Genomic DNA, 17,902 nt, shown 5'->3' with positions numbered 1-17,902 from the left:
CTTCTAAAGTTATATCCGACTATAGATAGCGCGAATCCGAACAAGACAAAGAAGGAACACAGATGCGCAGGACAGGCATTACTCGCAACTAAGCTTCATTCCGGAAAGTTTCCCTAGATATATACACAGTAGGCGCAGTCCACGCACGTTACAGTTGCAGTTGTTACGGTTCTTATGCCTATACTTGTCCGTTGTGATGGAGAACGTACGCACGCACGGAGAACGAACACACGCACGCACGAACTCGCGTGCATGTGTGGAAGGGGTTCTTGACAGTTTTTGAACAAGGTCATCAACACCGTGATCAGTGAGCACCAGCAACTGGACCGGACTTGGTATTCGGATCCGTTCATGATCGCGGCTACGATGGGTCTAAGTGGAGTGAACTGCGAGGTATAGCACAGCTGGTGGAAATCCTGGATGCCTCTCACGATGAAATGATCTATGATGCCTCCTGTCTTGGACGTGGCAGCGAGGTCTTTTGATGCCCTGTCCACATCCAAGCCGTCTTTCACGCAGTATAAGGACCAGGCGTTGTTGGGTCTTGATAAAGCAATGTTGAAGCCACCGGTAATGATGAGAGGCCTGGTACTCTCCGCATATTTATTGTAGGAAGCATTGACGCCGGTTTTTGCGTAATCCACGTGGTGCACGTTGCGGACCACGTGGACGAGTGGATGGTAGTTGAGCGTCTTTTATCTTCCAGTGGTGTTCTGTCTTCAGTTTCCTCACTTTTCTTGCGTGCCCCGCGGTGGTGTAGCGGTTAAGGTGCTCGGCTGCTGATCCGAAGGTCGCGGGTTCGATCCCGGCTGCAGCGGTCGCATTGCGATGAATGCTAGAAGCCCGTGTACTGTGCGATCTCGGTACACGTTAAAGAGTACGAGATGGTCAAAATTTCCGGAGCCCTTCGCTACGGCGTCTCTCATAATCATGTCGTGGTTTTGGGACGTAAAACCGCAGCAATTATTCTTATCACTTTTCTTACGTGTCAATGTGTGTTTGTTCGCGGTTACTGTGTTGGCTGAACTCTATCACCTGTGGCACATACCCGCAAAACATGAATTCTGGTATGCGGGTATGTGCCACACGTGACTGAGAGAAAGGGTTTCATGACGTACGCGGCAGGCATTTTGCGTTATTCATGTCATGACCAGTGGATCGTATCCGTCATACACTGATCCCCTGCTATGCTAATTTTGGTATACTACAAGTTATGGAGACGACCTGGAGAGCGCCCAGACGTAGGCGGCTAGATAGATAGATAGATAGATAGATACGTAGATAGAAACGGCCAAAGTGCCTGAGGTTCGCTAAGAAATGCTTCGCATTTAAAAGGTGGGTGGAATTAATCAGACTGACTGCCTTCTATCTCCTCGTCTTCCTCTTCCCTCCCGTCTGCCTTGCCATCTTCCTATTGGCGGCGGCCACACGTGCCATGCCCCGCCGACGTCTTCCTTTTTGATGTGTCGCACGTGTCCGTTGCGCGGTGCTTCTATAGCGTCACCCACAGCGTTGGGAGCCCTTGCGCCACCAACACCAAGACACAGCACTGAATACACGACGCTCGCATTGTTCGCGCACTCACTCATCACAGTAGTATACTTACAAAGATGGAACTGAATTGATGTGGACGAAAAAAATAAAGCAGCTTCCCACTAGCGGTGCCAAGCCTGGAGGTATAGACACGAATTCTGTATGCCTACCTCTATCCGACTACATTTACACCTAAGTGCAGGCTGTGCCGAGTACCCCGGACCGACCTCTTTCACATACTATGGGTCTGTCCCACGATATACGTAATCATGGTAGCCCACAGGGCTTGCAAATTACCAAGACGTAGCAGTGGCAAGCCACACTGCTCAGCTCCGACCCAGACGAGCAGGCCTGGGTCGCGAGGCGGGCAGGGACGGTGGGGGTCTCTTTACTACGCCCAGCCGCCTAGGAGAGAGGGCTCCTGGTCGACTAACCGTCGTCGCCTCCCGCAATCGAGGAAACCGTTTTCATCGGTTTCCAATAAAAGATTTGTCCTCCTCCTCCTCCTGGGTGGTCTGGTTTGTTTCTCTTTCTTTCCTCTTCTCTTTCTTTTTCTCCCTTCTCTCCGTTCTTGCTGTCTTCTTTTCTCTCTGTTTATTCCTATTTATTGCTGTCTCCCTCTCTTCCTATATCCCTTTCTCTAATTTGCTCTTTCTTGTTCTTCTTTCCTTTCTTTTTCTCTCTCTCTGTTTCTCGCCTGCTTCGTCTCTCTATCACTTTCTTTCTCTTTCTTTTATGCTATAGATATGCTCTCTCGCCTCCTCCTCACCTTCACTCTCCTTTCCCATATCCTTGCTATATTATACTATACTATACAAAGCTATGCTATGCTCTCCTAGCGTGCTTGGATAACCGAGTGGTTACTATGCTAGCCTTCGGATCGTGGATACGCGGGTTCGAATCCCTCCTCGCGAAGAATTTTTCTGTTTCTCTTTCTTTCTATCTCTCCTATTTTTCTCTTTCTCTAACTCCCTGCACTCGTTCTCATGGCTATCAGAGTTATTGCCGGACAAATCTATGCACCTGTTCTGGGAGCGAAGCAGTAGAGGACGTAGAGAGTGCGTGATTGTTCATGATGATGATCATCACTGTTTCCCCGTCATGGGTCAGCGGCGAGCTAAAAAACTCCGCCATTAAAGCAACTTGCTTCCTATGGGCACCAAACTCACACCTTCGAAAGTTGTCATCGGCGGGAACCTGTCTTGTCGTACTTAAAGGGACACTAAAGGCAAATAACAATTTATGTCAGAGGGAATGCTCAATGTATGACAACGTCTAAAACGGCAATATTATCAACGGCAGCGCCCTACTTACCAAGAAATAAAGCTAAACGTATCACACGATGAGCGCCACAAGCGGCACATTTTTGGAAATGATCCCGATGACGTCAGAGGACTACAAATAAGCACTCGTAATCAAACTAGCTGCAATAAAAAAAGAACCTTCCGTGCATCAAGAGACGTAATAAAATGCTGCTTGCTCGTTTCTGTTTGATTCATGGAAAAAGGAACCTCTTTGGCGTTGCCATGGGGAACGGCGCGCGTGGTTCAAAGGTTCCGTTTTCGCCGAACTGCGCTTCGCCCGGCACCCTGCTTCGCTCACGCGATCGCGTCTCAGTGGTAGTTTCGGTATCGCGTACTGCCGCGTGTGTTTTGCGCGCTCGTGAAAGTCACTGTGACAGAAAGTTCGACAAAATGCCATATGCATGTGATGTTGCCAGATGCCCAAAATGGCGCACGCCGCCAGTGCACACCGCCGCGCAGTAAAAGCGGGCAACGTTGGGCACGGCAACAGTGACGTCAGAACGACCGCTTTAAGGCGGGTGATTTGAAGTGCTCTAACGCGATGCTGACCACTAAAACGTGATTTTATTTCAAAATAAGCACTTATTTGGCACAAAATAGTGCTACGAGGTTTCTGGACCATTATTTCAACAATCAACGTCGACTTAATATTTGCCTTTAGTGTCCATTTAAATCCATATCCCCCCTGTCTTATACTTATTACACTACAACTTAAACCTACACATAGCGACTCCTGTGCTTTTGATTGCATCGTTAGGTTGCGTCTAGAAAAGAACAGAGTTCCTCAATCAATTCCCCTTCTCTATACATACACACATACATACATACATACATACACACATACACACATAGATACAAACATGCATACATACATACTTTATTTTATTCTTTATTCAAAGGTTACCCCGCATTGCCCAAAGGCGTTACAGCAGGGGGGTTACAGAAACAACATAAACAATTCTTCGTTCTTACAGCACACTTGCATGGCAGACAATCCATTCCACTCTTTAACAGTTCTAACAAAAAAAAGAATTCGCGAACAGGTTCGTCCTGGTGCGTAATTCTCTTATTTTAAAAACATGGTCAGTTCTAGATGAACGGTAATGAGGTTCCTTAAAGTATTTTTCTTTATTAATTCCTGTTTTATCATTGTATATCTGAAAAAAGAACTTCAGTCGCAGCTTTTGCCGACGTGAGGAAAGCAGTTCCCACCCAAGTTCATTTTTCATCTGAGTGCAGCTCTCCCCTCTCTTGTACCGTCCCAAGACGAACCTGGCCGCCCGGTTTTGAATTTTTTCAATTTTATCAATCAATGTGGCTTGCGAAGGATCCCACACGGCACAAGCGTATTCCAGTATAGGTCGTATACATGTTAAATAGGCTGTCTTTTTTAAGTTCAGTTCCGAAGTTTTTAAATTACGTTGGATAAAGTTTAGCGCCTTTCCAGCTTTACAAACCACGTCATCTACATGCGCATTCCACGAGCAGTCAGATGACAAGACTACCCCTAGGTATTTATAACTATCTGCTTTTTTTAGACGTTCATTGTTTAAAGTATACTCTGTTTCCATTGGTTTCCGCTTCCTTGTAAAAGAGACGTGGACACACTTTTTATTATTTAGGTTCATTTTCCACGTAGAGCACCAATCTTGAACACGTTCCAAATCAGTTTGCAGTTGGGTAAGGTCTCTGTCATTCTTTACTTGTCTATACATAACGCAATCGTCTGCAAACAATCTAACATGTGATGAAATACCTGCTGAAATATCATTTATGTAAACTAAAAATAAAAGTGGCCCTAAAACTGAACCCTGTGGAACTCCCGATATCACATCAACATAATCAGAGCTTTTGCCGTTTAAGATGACGCATTGCCGGCGCTGGCACAAATAATTTTCAATCCAATTTAGGACAGCAGAATCTATATTTAGTAATTTAAGTTTGTTGCATAGGAGTGAATGTGTTACCGTGTCGAATGCCTTGCGGAAATCTAAGAAGATGCAGTCAGTTTGCCCCCCTGAATCGATGGTGGATACCAGATCATGATAAAATTCAACTAGTTGTGTGGTGCACGACAACCCCTTTCGGAACCCATGTTGAACATTAGTTAATATATTGTTTTCAGTGAGGTGTTTCATTATTCCAGAGTAGAGAATGTGTTCCATTACCTTGCACACTATTGATGTTAGAGAGATTGGTCTGTAATTCCCAGCATCCTTTTTCGATCCCCCCTTGTGGATTGGAACAACATGGGCAGTTTTCCAATCGACAGGTAGGAGGCCTGATTTCAAAGATTGTTTATAAATTATGTGCAAGTAAAGAGAGATTGGTTCGGCGCACCGTCTCAGAATACGCGGAGAAATCGCATCTGGGCCAGTTGCTTTCGTTTCGTCTGTTTGCTTTAATAGCTTTTCAATGCCACTTACGCTGAACTCAATTGGGTTCATTGGAGGTATGCTACTGGCGTCGAACGAATAAGCAAAGTCCTGTATTGGCAAAAAGATAGATTTAAAATAGTTGTTCAGACAATTCGCCTTCTCTCCATCATCTGTGATAGTTTTGTTATTATAAACAATTTCATTTATACCGACACTCTCAGAACCGCAACTCTTGATATATTGCCAGAAATGCTTAGGATTTGCTCTCAGCGTGTCGTTCAATTTTTTAAAATAGACGCCTCTGGCATTTTTTATACCTTTTTTGTACTCTTGCGTAATCTGAAATAACTTTTGATAGTGGCTAGTCCGTTTAGTTCGTTTGAATTTGGCGAATAACCGCTTTCTCTTATTGATTAGCCGCAACAGACGTGACGTCATCCACGGCTTTCTTCGTTTTCTCATTTTGGAGGAATCGGCGTTTGGCACGTGTGCCTCAACGAGTTCAAGTAGCTTATTTTTGAACAGACGCCACAATTCATGCACATCCTTATCATCCGCCAAGCATTCGAAGACTGGTAGATAACTATACAGTTTTTCATTTATGCTAGAATAATCGCCTCGGTCAAAGAAGAATACTCTTCTATTCCCGCTGTGCTTCACGCGATGAATTTTCGTTTTTATAGATGCGACTACAGCGTGGTGGTCACTTAATCCCGGAATAACAGTTGTTGAGTTTACAAGGTTTGGCGAGTTGCAGAACAGCAAATCTAAGATACTATTTTCACGGGTTGGCTCGGTTACATATTGTAACAGACCGTGGGTATCAATAATGCTCTTCATGTTCATGTTAACTTGACTACATTTTTGGAATACACAGGTATTATCACTCCAGTGAAGGTCTGGTAAATTAAAGTCGCCACCTACCAACATAACCTGACCTGAAACCTCAGAAATAACTTCACCGAAAGCATGTAGTGGCGCCACGTCAGAGCTCGGTGGCCGATACACCACCCCGGCAGTAAGTGAAAAATAATGAGATAATGCACTTTACACCACACTGCTTCCACCGCATCATGGCTGACATCAAGGACAGATGAGCGTAAATCAGATCGAACAAGCAAAAAAACGCCGCCACCACGGCTCAGCCTATCTTTTCGATAGACAATAAAGTTCTCTGGAAAAACTTCACTGTCGCTGATGGAAGGATTTAGCCAAGATTCCGTGCCGAATACTATATCCGCCTTTACAGACTCTATTAAGGCCGCAAGTTCATCCGCTTTGTTACTCACGCTACGGCAATTCACAACTAGAGCAACCAGGTCGACATGAGGGCTTACCCTAATTTGGGCACCACGTCAAGGTTTCGTAACAGGAACAACTTCTTCCTTTTCTTTGTCCCACCTAAAAACCCTGCCGTTTATGATAAGCTTATCATGACTTAACTTCACTTTGTTATTTGTATCTTCCTTTTTAGCTTTCGCGTATTCCCACAGGCGCTTGCGCATTTCACGTGTCTCAGGCGAGTAATCCTGAGCAACGCTGAAATTGGTCCCTTTAAATCTTTTGGCATTTAGTAGAACGTCTTGTTTTTCTTTGTAACAGGAGAAATTTACAATAATTGGTCGCTTAGCCTTTCCAGTGAAACGACCAATCCGGTGCGCTCTTTGAACCGACTTCAACTGTATTCCCAAGTTATCTTCACAAATCCTGTGGATTAGTTTTTCTGACTGGTCCGAATTTTCAAACCGGTCAGTGTCGTCCACCCCATAGAAGACTAAATTTTGTCTCCGGCTTCTGTCCTCTATTTCGACCGACTTCCCCTGTAACTCATTAACTTGTTTCAGAAGCCCCTTGATTATATCTGCCTGCCTCGATACCAATTCACTGACGTCCTCTACATGCTCCTGCGTGATAGCCAGGTTTTTACTTATTTCTGTTATCATGGTTTCGTGCTTTGCGAATCCAGTTTCAATTGCGTCTAACTTGTTCATTATCGCCACCTGACCATTTTGCAGACTTCTCAGGCAATCTATTTGAGCAGCATCATCATGACTTGACAAGTTTACTTGGACAATACCATCAGGACCGGGGTTTAGTTCCACGTCTCCGGCAAGGAGCAACAGTAAGAGTAAATACAGCACACTATTAGAAAAAAGGCGAAAGCGCCTTTTGGACACCTTCGCCCGGACATGTTTATCATTCACGGGAGCAGCAAACGCCATCGTGGGAGGAGCCGGCAATACAATAATGTTTGTTCGACTGTGAATGGAATAGTAGAGACTAACCTGCACAAACAAGAGCGATGTCAGCTGCATGTCGGCAAGCGTGCCGGCTCCAAATCCCACGAATGCGTAGCGCTGCTCGCTTATGTAGCCTTGTCCTTTGTCACGTGGTTCATTCCACTCGTAGTTGGTCGGTCGCCCGTCGCTGTCAGCGTCGCCGTCCTCGGAAAATCCGCCGTGTGCGATCACCGGCAGTGCAAATGCACCACCGCATGCTGATGTGTCCCACGCGAACGCCGATGTGGGCGACGACACAGGCATGCGCAGAAACGACGTCTCTTCGCCTACAGCACCATTCAGGATCGTTGACCAAAGGGCAGCAAAAATCTGCACAAACAAGAGCGATGTCAGCTGCATGTCGGCAAGCGTGCCGGCTCCAAATCCCACGAATGCGTAGTGCTGCTCGCTTATGTAGCCTTGTCCTTTGTCACGTGGTTCATTCCACTCGTAGTTGGTCGGTCGCCCGTCGCTGTCAGCGTCGCCGTCCTCGGAAAATCCGCCGTGTGCGATCACCGGCAGTGCAAATGCACCACCGCATGCTGATGTGTCCCACGCGAACGCCGATGTGGGCGACGACACAGGCATGCGCAGAAACGACGTCTCTTCGCCTACAGCACCATTCAGGATCGTTGACCAAAGGGCAGCAAAAATCTGCACAAACAAGAGCGATGTCAGCTGCATGTCGGCAAGCGTGCCGGCTCCAAATCCCACGAATGCGTAGTGCTGCTCGCTTATGTAGCCTTGTCCTTTGTCACGTGGTTCATTCCACTCGTAGTTGGTCGGTTGCCCGTCGCTGTCAGCGTCGCCGTCCTCGGAAAATCCGCCGTGTGCGATCACCGGCAGTGCAAATGCACCACCGCATGCTGATGTGTCCCACGCGAACGCCGATGTGGGCGACGACACAGGCATGCGCAGAAACGACGTCTCTTCGCCTACAGCACCATTCAGGATCGTTGACCAAAGGGCAGCAAAAATCTGCACAAACAAGAGCGATGTCAGCTGCATGTCGGCAAGCGTGCCGGCTCCAAATCCCATACATACATACATACATACATACATACATACATACATACATACATACATACATACATACATACATACATACATACATACATACAAACATGCATGCATGCATGCATACATACATACATACATACATACATACACACACACACATATATACATACATGCATGCATGCATGCATACATACATACATACATACATACATACATACATACATACATACATACATACATGCATGCATACATGCATACATACATACATACACACACACATATATACATACATGCATGCATCCATGCATACATGCATACATACATACATACATATACATACATGCATGCATGCATGCATACATGCATACATGCATACATACATACATACACACACACATATATATATACATGCATGCATGCATGCATACATACATGCATACATGCATACATACATACATACATACATACATACATACATACATACATACATACATACATACATACATACATACATACACATATATACATACATGCATGCATACATGCATACATGCATACATACATACATACATACATACATACATACACACACATATATATACATACATGCATGCATGCATGCATACATGCAACATGCATACATACATACATACATACATACATACATACATACATACATACATACATACCGCAGCCCTTGTTTGTGCAGCAGCAGTCGAAAAGAAACGCGAAAACACATACGCACCTTGAATTGCGATGCCGATAAGACAACTGACGCCGCATTAATTTGTATACGAGATTTTTGTAAAAACAACTACACAGTACCCGCGAGACCAAAATTAGGCGGAAGAAAAAGAATGACACACGGCTGTAGGTTTTGAATCTTGGAGTATCTCAACCACGCCATGAAGATTCGTAAATTGTGGCTATGGTAGCGACCGAATTGTACCACGACATTTTAGGAACCGATTGTGCGTAAGAAATGAATGAATGAATGAATGAATGAATGAATGAATGAATGAATGAATGAATGAATGAATGTTTAGTTCATGTTGAACGCAATTCCAAGAAAAGTAGAGCGGCAAAAGGCGAGCAACGCCTGACAGAAGCACCTGCACCCACAACATACTAAAACAATATTTTAAATTATTTGGTTGCAGCTCAATGGGAGTGAATGAATCCCGCAAGGCCGTTACGTATTTCACACACAGTGGACGAGTTACCCAGATATTTTCAGTAGTATTAATTTGTCAGTTATTGTGCTACAAATGGCTACGGCGGCCGCATTTTAATGGAGGCAAAATGCTAGAGGCCCGCGTGCTTAGATTTAGGGGCTTGTTAAACAGCCCCAGGTGGTCGAAATTGCCGGAGCCCTCCCGTACGGCGTCTCCCCTAATCATATCGTGGTTTTGGAACGTAAATCCCAACAAATTATTATTATTGTGCTACAACTGGTTCTCATGATCGATGATGTCATAATAAGAAAAGAAAAAGCAAGTAAAAGAAGGTCACTAGGAAAGATACTATCACCTGGTATCAAAATGCCATCGCGGAACGCGGGAGATAACAAGGAGATGGAGCGACGAAACTGGATTCTCTGAAAAGCGACTGAGTGGGCGCACGCCAGGCCCTGGCTGTCAAGCGAACTTATTGATGACGTCAGCGTAGGCAGTGCGTAAGTAAATCCTCCAGTGCGATGAAATGCCACAAGTGGCAAACTTACGCAACACTTTGAAACCAGGTCACGGGTCTATACACCTCCGCGTCGCACCTAATTATGCAGTGAACTTCAGGGGACAAGATAAGCGGATCAGGTTCCGGAAACCTGGAGAGTGCGCGAATGGCTTTAGACGTGCTTGGTTTCGTAAGTTCGTTACGCGAAGCCTTTTACACCGTCGGCAGCTCAGCCTCTAAGTGCGCGACGCGGATCTCAACTTTGCGTACGCGCATTAGCTTAGGTATCAATAATATTAGCTGAAAGGCCCTACTGATAAAGCTGTCCTCAGTGCACCAGTGTACAAACCGGAAAAATTCGGTGACCTACGAAACAAGACCAATAAAGATAAAGAAGGAAGAAGGTTGGGAGCAGTCACCAGCAACTGGTCGCATTTGAGATAACCAACCGCACTACAGAACGCTAACAGTTCTTGCTAGTCGTATATCTTCGTGTTAACCGCCTTCCGAACCCTGCGTGTAACGCATCGTAAAGAGGGTCATGAATAAATTAATGGATTATTGACCCAACAGAGGAACACTAATGGTTGTAGTATTGACGATGATGACCTTAAGCGATCAGCGGGCAGGGCTAGGTGATTTAATTATAAAAAACAAAATTCGGCAGTTTTTTCCCTGCCGGCAAAATGGGGGCCAGCGAAGCTTGGTGTGTGCGTGCTTGACTTTCTTTCTTTCTTTCTTTCTTTCTTTCTTTCTTTCTTTCTTTCTTTCTTTCTTTCTTTCTTTCTTTCTTTCTTTCTTTCTTTCTTTCTTTCTTTCTTTCTTTCTTTCTTTCTTTCTTTCTTTCTTTTCCTTCTTTCCTTCTTTCCTTCTTTCTCTCTTGCTTCCTTTCTCTCTCTTCTTTTCTTTCTTCTTTTTCTTCTTTCTTTCGTATTGCGCAATGCTCCGTCCCAGATTTTTCCTTCCTGCATGCCGTGAATTGGATCTGTATCCACGTGCTTAGCAGCGCAACACGCTACATTCAACAACGACGACCATGCGTTCATATCCAGGCAACAATGAAATGTGGCAACGTGAAATGACACGCCACCTCGATAAAAGTTTAGATTGCCATATTAGAAACTGCCGATTGCCGACAAACCCACGGTGTAGAGAGCATCAATCGTTCAAGCACGCTTGTGACCGCGCACCTTCGAGGGCTACATTCTGCGCCAGCTTTTCTGCTTACGACAACGCCGCCACCGAAACCTGCTACTCATGAGCAGCTACGCTTGAAAACAGCTGAAATATTTAAATTACAGTGACATCGTAAATGTCATGCTTAATTGTGTACCCTTAGACACAGAGAGAAAGTGTTCCCACCGTCTAGGCATGAAATAAAGTACGCCATAAGTCTACCTGAAAGATGTCATCAGTGATTTTACGTTTTGCTTTAACTGAGTCGCTAAACTTTCAGACAAACAAGCGTGCAAGTAGATAACAATCTTAAATAAGCATACTAATCAAGCCACAGTCACTACAGTCGCAAAAGTTTTGAAAAGACAGCATTTTACGCGTAAGTGCAGACTCTCGTATTGGTACTTCCTTAGGCTTAATGGCCACGGAGAAGTTTGTTTGTTTTTTTCAAGCGAAACCCGCTTTAGGTGCTTTCCAAGGCGGATCTTGCAGTTCTCAGCCTCGACTACGAGCTAGACATCTAATGAGCTCGCCGCACGCCATGTATAGACACTCGAGGAAGTCGACTTTGCATCGCACGATGCTAGACCGCACGTGTTTATTTTGTTACGCATTTCTTGATTTTTCTTAATATAAGATGCTCTATGAAGCACCCCTCGCACTCCTCCCCCCCCCCCCCCGCCATCAATGTAATAAACCACGAAAAGTTGACTTTGCGTTCGACCTAATGAGCTGCGCGGTTTGAAGATTTGCCTACCTTACAGCCCGAGTATCATCAAGTGTTCTTGGATATGATCGAAGTTTGCTCGACTTTCGAAACGATGCTGTCGTCATTTTTAACTCCTGCTCGCAGTTTTAGCCATGGTCTCATACTTTACATAAGCAGTACACAATTTGACAGTTGCCCTGCAGTATACAAATAGTGATGCATGGTTTAGTGAGAACTAACAGACAATAATGCCAAGGAAAGTATAGGGGATGTTATTTGTAGTAATTATGGTATAATTGTGAAGAAAGTAAAGTGGACGAAAATATAGTGGACGACCTTATTTCTGCAAAATCGCTTAAGAAATTGGGTTACCTAAGAAGAACGTTAAAAGGCGCCACAAAAGAGTGCAAGCTTATAGCCTATAAGTCCCTCGTCAGGCCTCTTCTTGAATACGCGTCAGTTGTATGGTCACCACATCTTGCAAATGACAAAGATAAACTTGAGTCCGTCCAGCGAAAAGCAATCAGATTTATTTTTAATCGCTACGACCGTAACTTCTCCCCTTCAGAGCACTACCACGTTTTATCGCTGAATAGTTTAGAACACCGACGCATGTGCGATCGGCTTATCATGTTACATAACATCGTGCACAAATCTGTCCGCATAGCTACACCCATTTCTTTCACCGGTCATACTACCCATGTGACCCGCCGATTCAATCCGCTGAACATAGTGCCGTTCAGATGTTATATCGATTGTTATAAATACTCTTTTTTCCCGTGCACAGTTGACACTTGGAATAACCTTGACAGTTCTTTGAGACGACTACCACATGTACAGTTTGTAAAACAAGTGTCCAATTATGTATTTTGATGTTTTAATAGTTTCTTGTTGTTCTTTTTGTGTTTCCTGTAACCACTCCTGCAATGTCTCAGACATGAGACAGCAGTATCTGTAAATAAAATAAAAATAAATAGGTAGAGCATCGGACGCGTTATTCGAAGGTCGCAGGCTCGGTCCCTGCCGACGGCAAGTTATCTTTTCGTGCACTTTACTTTCTTCACATTTATATCATAATTACTACAATAACATCCCCTATACGTTCCTTGGCATTATTGTCTGTTATCATAATATTGTGTTTAACAAAGAAAAACGAGCCCTTAAAAGTCATCTTCTTTCCTTGACCCATAGTTTTAGTACGTCGACCATCTTTTATTCATAGCATGAGCCCACCCGAAATTTGACCTTGTATTGAAGTTGGCCTATTTTGGACATTGATAAGACTAGTCGGGCATGGGAAAGTATGGGCTTGGCCCAGTCCTAAGTTGTTAGGAGGTGATCTACATCGCCTTGGCGCCCTCCTAAAATGGACTTGAATCAGCCCCAAAATTGACCTTCCCTAATTTGATAATCAATTTAACCCACGTACAAAACCACTCCAAAAATTGACTTGGGCCACCCTCGAAATTCGCGTGGCCCGACCTTAAAAGCTGACTTATTAAACAGCGGTCAAGCATCGCCTGACGCTGCTGTAGAGTGTGCTTTCGCACAATAAGATGTTGTTTATCGCAGCCAAGCAGTTTCTCGATTCTATTTACTTCAAGAACACCCAGTGAAAAGAAACAAACACGTCTATTTTTAGTGGTTATGGCGCTCGACGTCGCGGCCGGAATTGAATCCCGGCCGCGGCGGCTGAATTTTCGGTGGAGGCGAAAATGCAGCCCGTGTACTTAGATTTAGGTGCACGTTAAAGAACCCCAGGTGGTCGAAATTTCCGGAGTCCTCCACTACGGCGTCTCTCATATTCATATCGTGGTTTTGGGACGCTCAACCCCAGATAATATTAATTATGGTCAGACAAAGCGTCCCAAGATGTCAACAGCATTGTCCGTCAACCCATTATTTCGCAGATGCATTTTGCGTACGTCGAAATACCGGACTATACATACAGACACACAAAAAAGAATTCCTTAATAAATACTGTGAAAAATTCTAAGCACCAAAGTGACCTGTTCAAGAGGTTTGTTATCGTGCCGCAGGATGAGAAAAAGCCGGTTTCTTTTCTCTTGCAGCGCTTCTTGACTGAGTGAAAGTACATTCGTGCCTTTAGGCTAATTGGTTTCTTTAAGCGAGTACCCGCGTTTGTCAGAAATATATTATCCAGTACAAAAAACAAAAACAAAAACTCCCTATAAACTTCAATTGGACATACACTTGGAGCAGAATAGAGGACGGCGAGCGGTGGGCATAAAGACGTTTTCACCCCAAAAATATATATTGGGCGCTGATTTCTCGGAATCCATTTCTTTAGAACTCGGAAAAAAAGGTATTCAGGGCCGGCTATCGGCGAGTGATAGCTCACATATTTGAACATTCACTTTTCAAGCAACACTGCACGCGTACTTTAAGAGGAGTAACCGTTTTTTGGGAAACGCAATACAGTAGACATAGTATCAACATCACAAGAAAAAAGTGATACATCCTAGTGAGCTCGCAGCAGATCGTCTCTGTATTTAATGTCATGAATGTACCTCGTCCAATAGATTTTCGAGCATATATAGAGGACCGTTTTCGTCGGCTTCGGCCCACGTCCGGCCTCTCTCAACTCGAGTAAACGGTGCTTTTCCAACTGCGGCTTAGTGTCGCTTTCACCAAATCTCTTGCCTTCCAAATCGGCATGGAAGGCAGTGCTGCTTGCAGCCACTGCGGCAGTGAATAATCTATAGAACACATTCTTTGTCGGTGTTCTCGCTACAGCGCGCACAGACTGCCGCTAGCGGCTGTGTTGGCCCGACTTGACGACAAGTCCTGTCGGAACCGTCGGTGCTAGGATGCCGGCCCGAACTGTCGTCTCACCGGAAATCTATTGAGGTTTTATTGAACTTTCTGCGTGGCTGTGGCCTATTGGATAGAACATAGTACTCCAGCTCCCCATCTTCCACTTGTTTGTTTGTTTTCGCACGCCTGCTCTCCTCTCCGCTCTCCTTTCCATCTCTTCCCTCTTTCCCCCTCCCCCTAAAGTAGGGTTGCAAACATGGTGCTATATTGTGGTTCCCCTCCCTTAATTTCCCTCATTTTTTATCTCTCAAGCATACCCGCCGTGGTGGACTAGTCGTTATGGCGTTCGACTGCTGACACAAAGGTCGCGGGATCGAATCCCGGTCACGGAGGCCGCATTTCGATGGAGGCGAAATGCTAGAGGCCGTGTACTTAGATTTAGGTGCACGTCAAAGGACTCCTGATGGTCAAAATTTCCGGAGCCCTCTACTGCGGCGTCCATCATGATCATATGGTGGTTTTGGGATGTAAAACCCCAACAGTTATTATCTCTCATGCAGATATGACTTTCGAAATTTCAACAATGCAGACGCGTAGTTTGGAAATATGCCAAGTGCTTCCTTTGTCTTAGATTATGTTCTGAGTCTATGCATACTTTTTCTTCCTTCCTTAGTAACCGACGTACGTGCCTTTGAGACATTCGCTCTGAGAATTATAAACCTAAAGGAATTAAAGGATTCATACACCGACTGAGAAAAAAAAAAGAAGGAGAAGATGGCTTTCTCCTTCGAGTATTAGGCCAATGCATAAGGGATCCTGAGATTTTTTTTTCTCGAGAGGTTTGAACACTGATGGCAAACAATGCGTACAAGCAGTCACTGGATCATTTTACGCATACTTATTCTCCTTACTCAAACACAAACAGTTGCTCGTCGGCTCACAAGGCAGGTAAACCACTTTTGTGCTTTTTAAGGACTACGGGCCTGTGCCTTTGACTACTCTACAATGCCACCGCCACATATGCGTCAGTGCATTTATTGATCGTTTCCTTCTTTCCTTCCCTCCTCTTTCTTTCTCGCTCTCTCTCATATTTCCACTCCCCTTTCCCATTCCCCCAGCGTAGGATAGCCAACTTGGCATGCGTCTGCTTAATCTCCCTGCCTTCCGTCTTGTTTTCTTATTTCCTTCCTGTAACGAAGCTTCGTAGAGGTGAAATTCAGTTCATCGATAAAGCAACTCACCTGCGATGAACAGTTCGACGGCAGCCTCAGTTACGGTCACACCGGCGTTGGTTCCGTTGTCACTACGGTACGACACGTTGCAGACGTACTTTCCAGTATCGGATCGATTCAGCCTATTCAGGAGCAAAGCCGGTGGATCACTGAGCAGAGAAAAGAACGCCCTGCCCGTCCATGGTGGCTGCTTCCAATGAGCACCGTCCACTAGTCCAACACTAGCTCCCAGTACAGTGACCGACGGTGTTTCTGGAGCCACCAACGCGTAAACCTTTTTTGGTTCTATGTGGTTGTCCACGCTTTCGGATAGGTAGCTGGACACATTGAACTTCACGTCTGCTACGCGGAACCAGACGACAGACACTGGTTCCATCGATGTCACGTTGATGGGGCAAGGCAGTGACATCTGTTCGCCTTCCAGTAGGCTTAGTCTCAATGGCGAAGGAGGTGACGGACCCAGTCCTGCAGGAAAAACAAATGAAATCGTCCGGTCCTGCATTTTCTTTACGAAGAACCTACGAACATAAAGTTTCTTAATGATACGCTAGAGGGAGATGTGGCGCTAGTGTCTAAGGGAACTGCAACACATGACGATTCAGCCAGCATGGGAATTATGGGTAGTACGTAGATTTACATAAGCTTCGTTCTTTCGCCTCCGTGGTGCTCCACGTGGCCTAAAACAGCCTTGCCGCAAGACAAAGTTCAGCAACAGTTCCGCGGTCCCACTTCACCACCTTAAATCTTTTAGGCGGACCAGTTCAAATGAGCTCACGAGGTTCAAAACGAGGCATTTTTTTGTCAGAAACAAAAGTCAAAACATTACAATAAACAAAACCACAATTGCGTTCTATGCCTCATGCACGTATACTGGGCAAATCCACGTACTACCCATCATTTCAATGGTGTCTGCCAGATTGCAGCGCCGCATTTCCCTCTAGTAAATATAGTAGGAAACTATGCCTGCGAATAGAAGCTGTGTGCGCAGGTTTATAAGTTTCAACGAACGAGAGCAGTAACGTTGGGCTAGTTCTTATCGCACGGTTGCCGCTAGTGTTCGCTAGCCATCAGCTGTGTCATAATAAATCCTGCAAACTTGGGGCTGGCCACGCTGACGGTTGATAACTGCGGTCAACAATATAGTATATGCTTGCTTCAGACGCAAAACTGTAAAATAATGTAGCCTACAAGCAGAAATTACCATTCCCTCTGACAGCAGTAAAGGTACCTAAGTTCTTCATCCCACGAACTTCGATAAGTGTCGGCTAAGGTGTATATTGAAAAGAAGGCTGCCGTTCTTGAACGCGGCAAAATCGGGTTTGCTTTCTACGGGAAAGGGCGAGACCGCTGGTTTGCAGAGACTTAACTGGACGTCAGTTAAGGTTTAGTGATAACATTGCTCTGTTATGTTGTAGGTCGTGGATTCGATCCTGACCTGCTCCGTGGCCCCATTTCTATTCGGGCAAAATAAGAAAATTTTCGTTCAGCCTTTCAGACGTCACCTATGAAAAACCGTCCGTAATTGCTTCAAATTTAGACAGCGTTATTTTAAGGCACTCGATATTCCTTTGCATGAGAAATGTCATAGTACTTTGATTTATATGCGCTATAGCAATTGTTATTAATTAAATTGCGATTAAATCTCTATTTATCCTGAAGTTACGTATGTTCTGTTTTTCCATAAATAGAATAAAATTTCAGGCTAGAAATATGGTGCACATTGGACTTCTGTTATGTTCGTCTTGAGCAAAGAAAAATATTACTTTGGACGTGGGTCATGGAAAGCGGCACGTCGAATATTTCGTAGAACATGGCATTA

Source organism: Rhipicephalus sanguineus, chromosome 10, assembly GCF_013339695.2.
Source record: "Rhipicephalus sanguineus isolate Rsan-2018 chromosome 10, BIME_Rsan_1.4, whole genome shotgun sequence".
Lineage (NCBI taxonomy): Eukaryota > Metazoa > Arthropoda > Arachnida > Ixodida > Ixodidae > Rhipicephalus > Rhipicephalus sanguineus.
Note: the sequence above shows the minus strand (reverse complement) of the source record.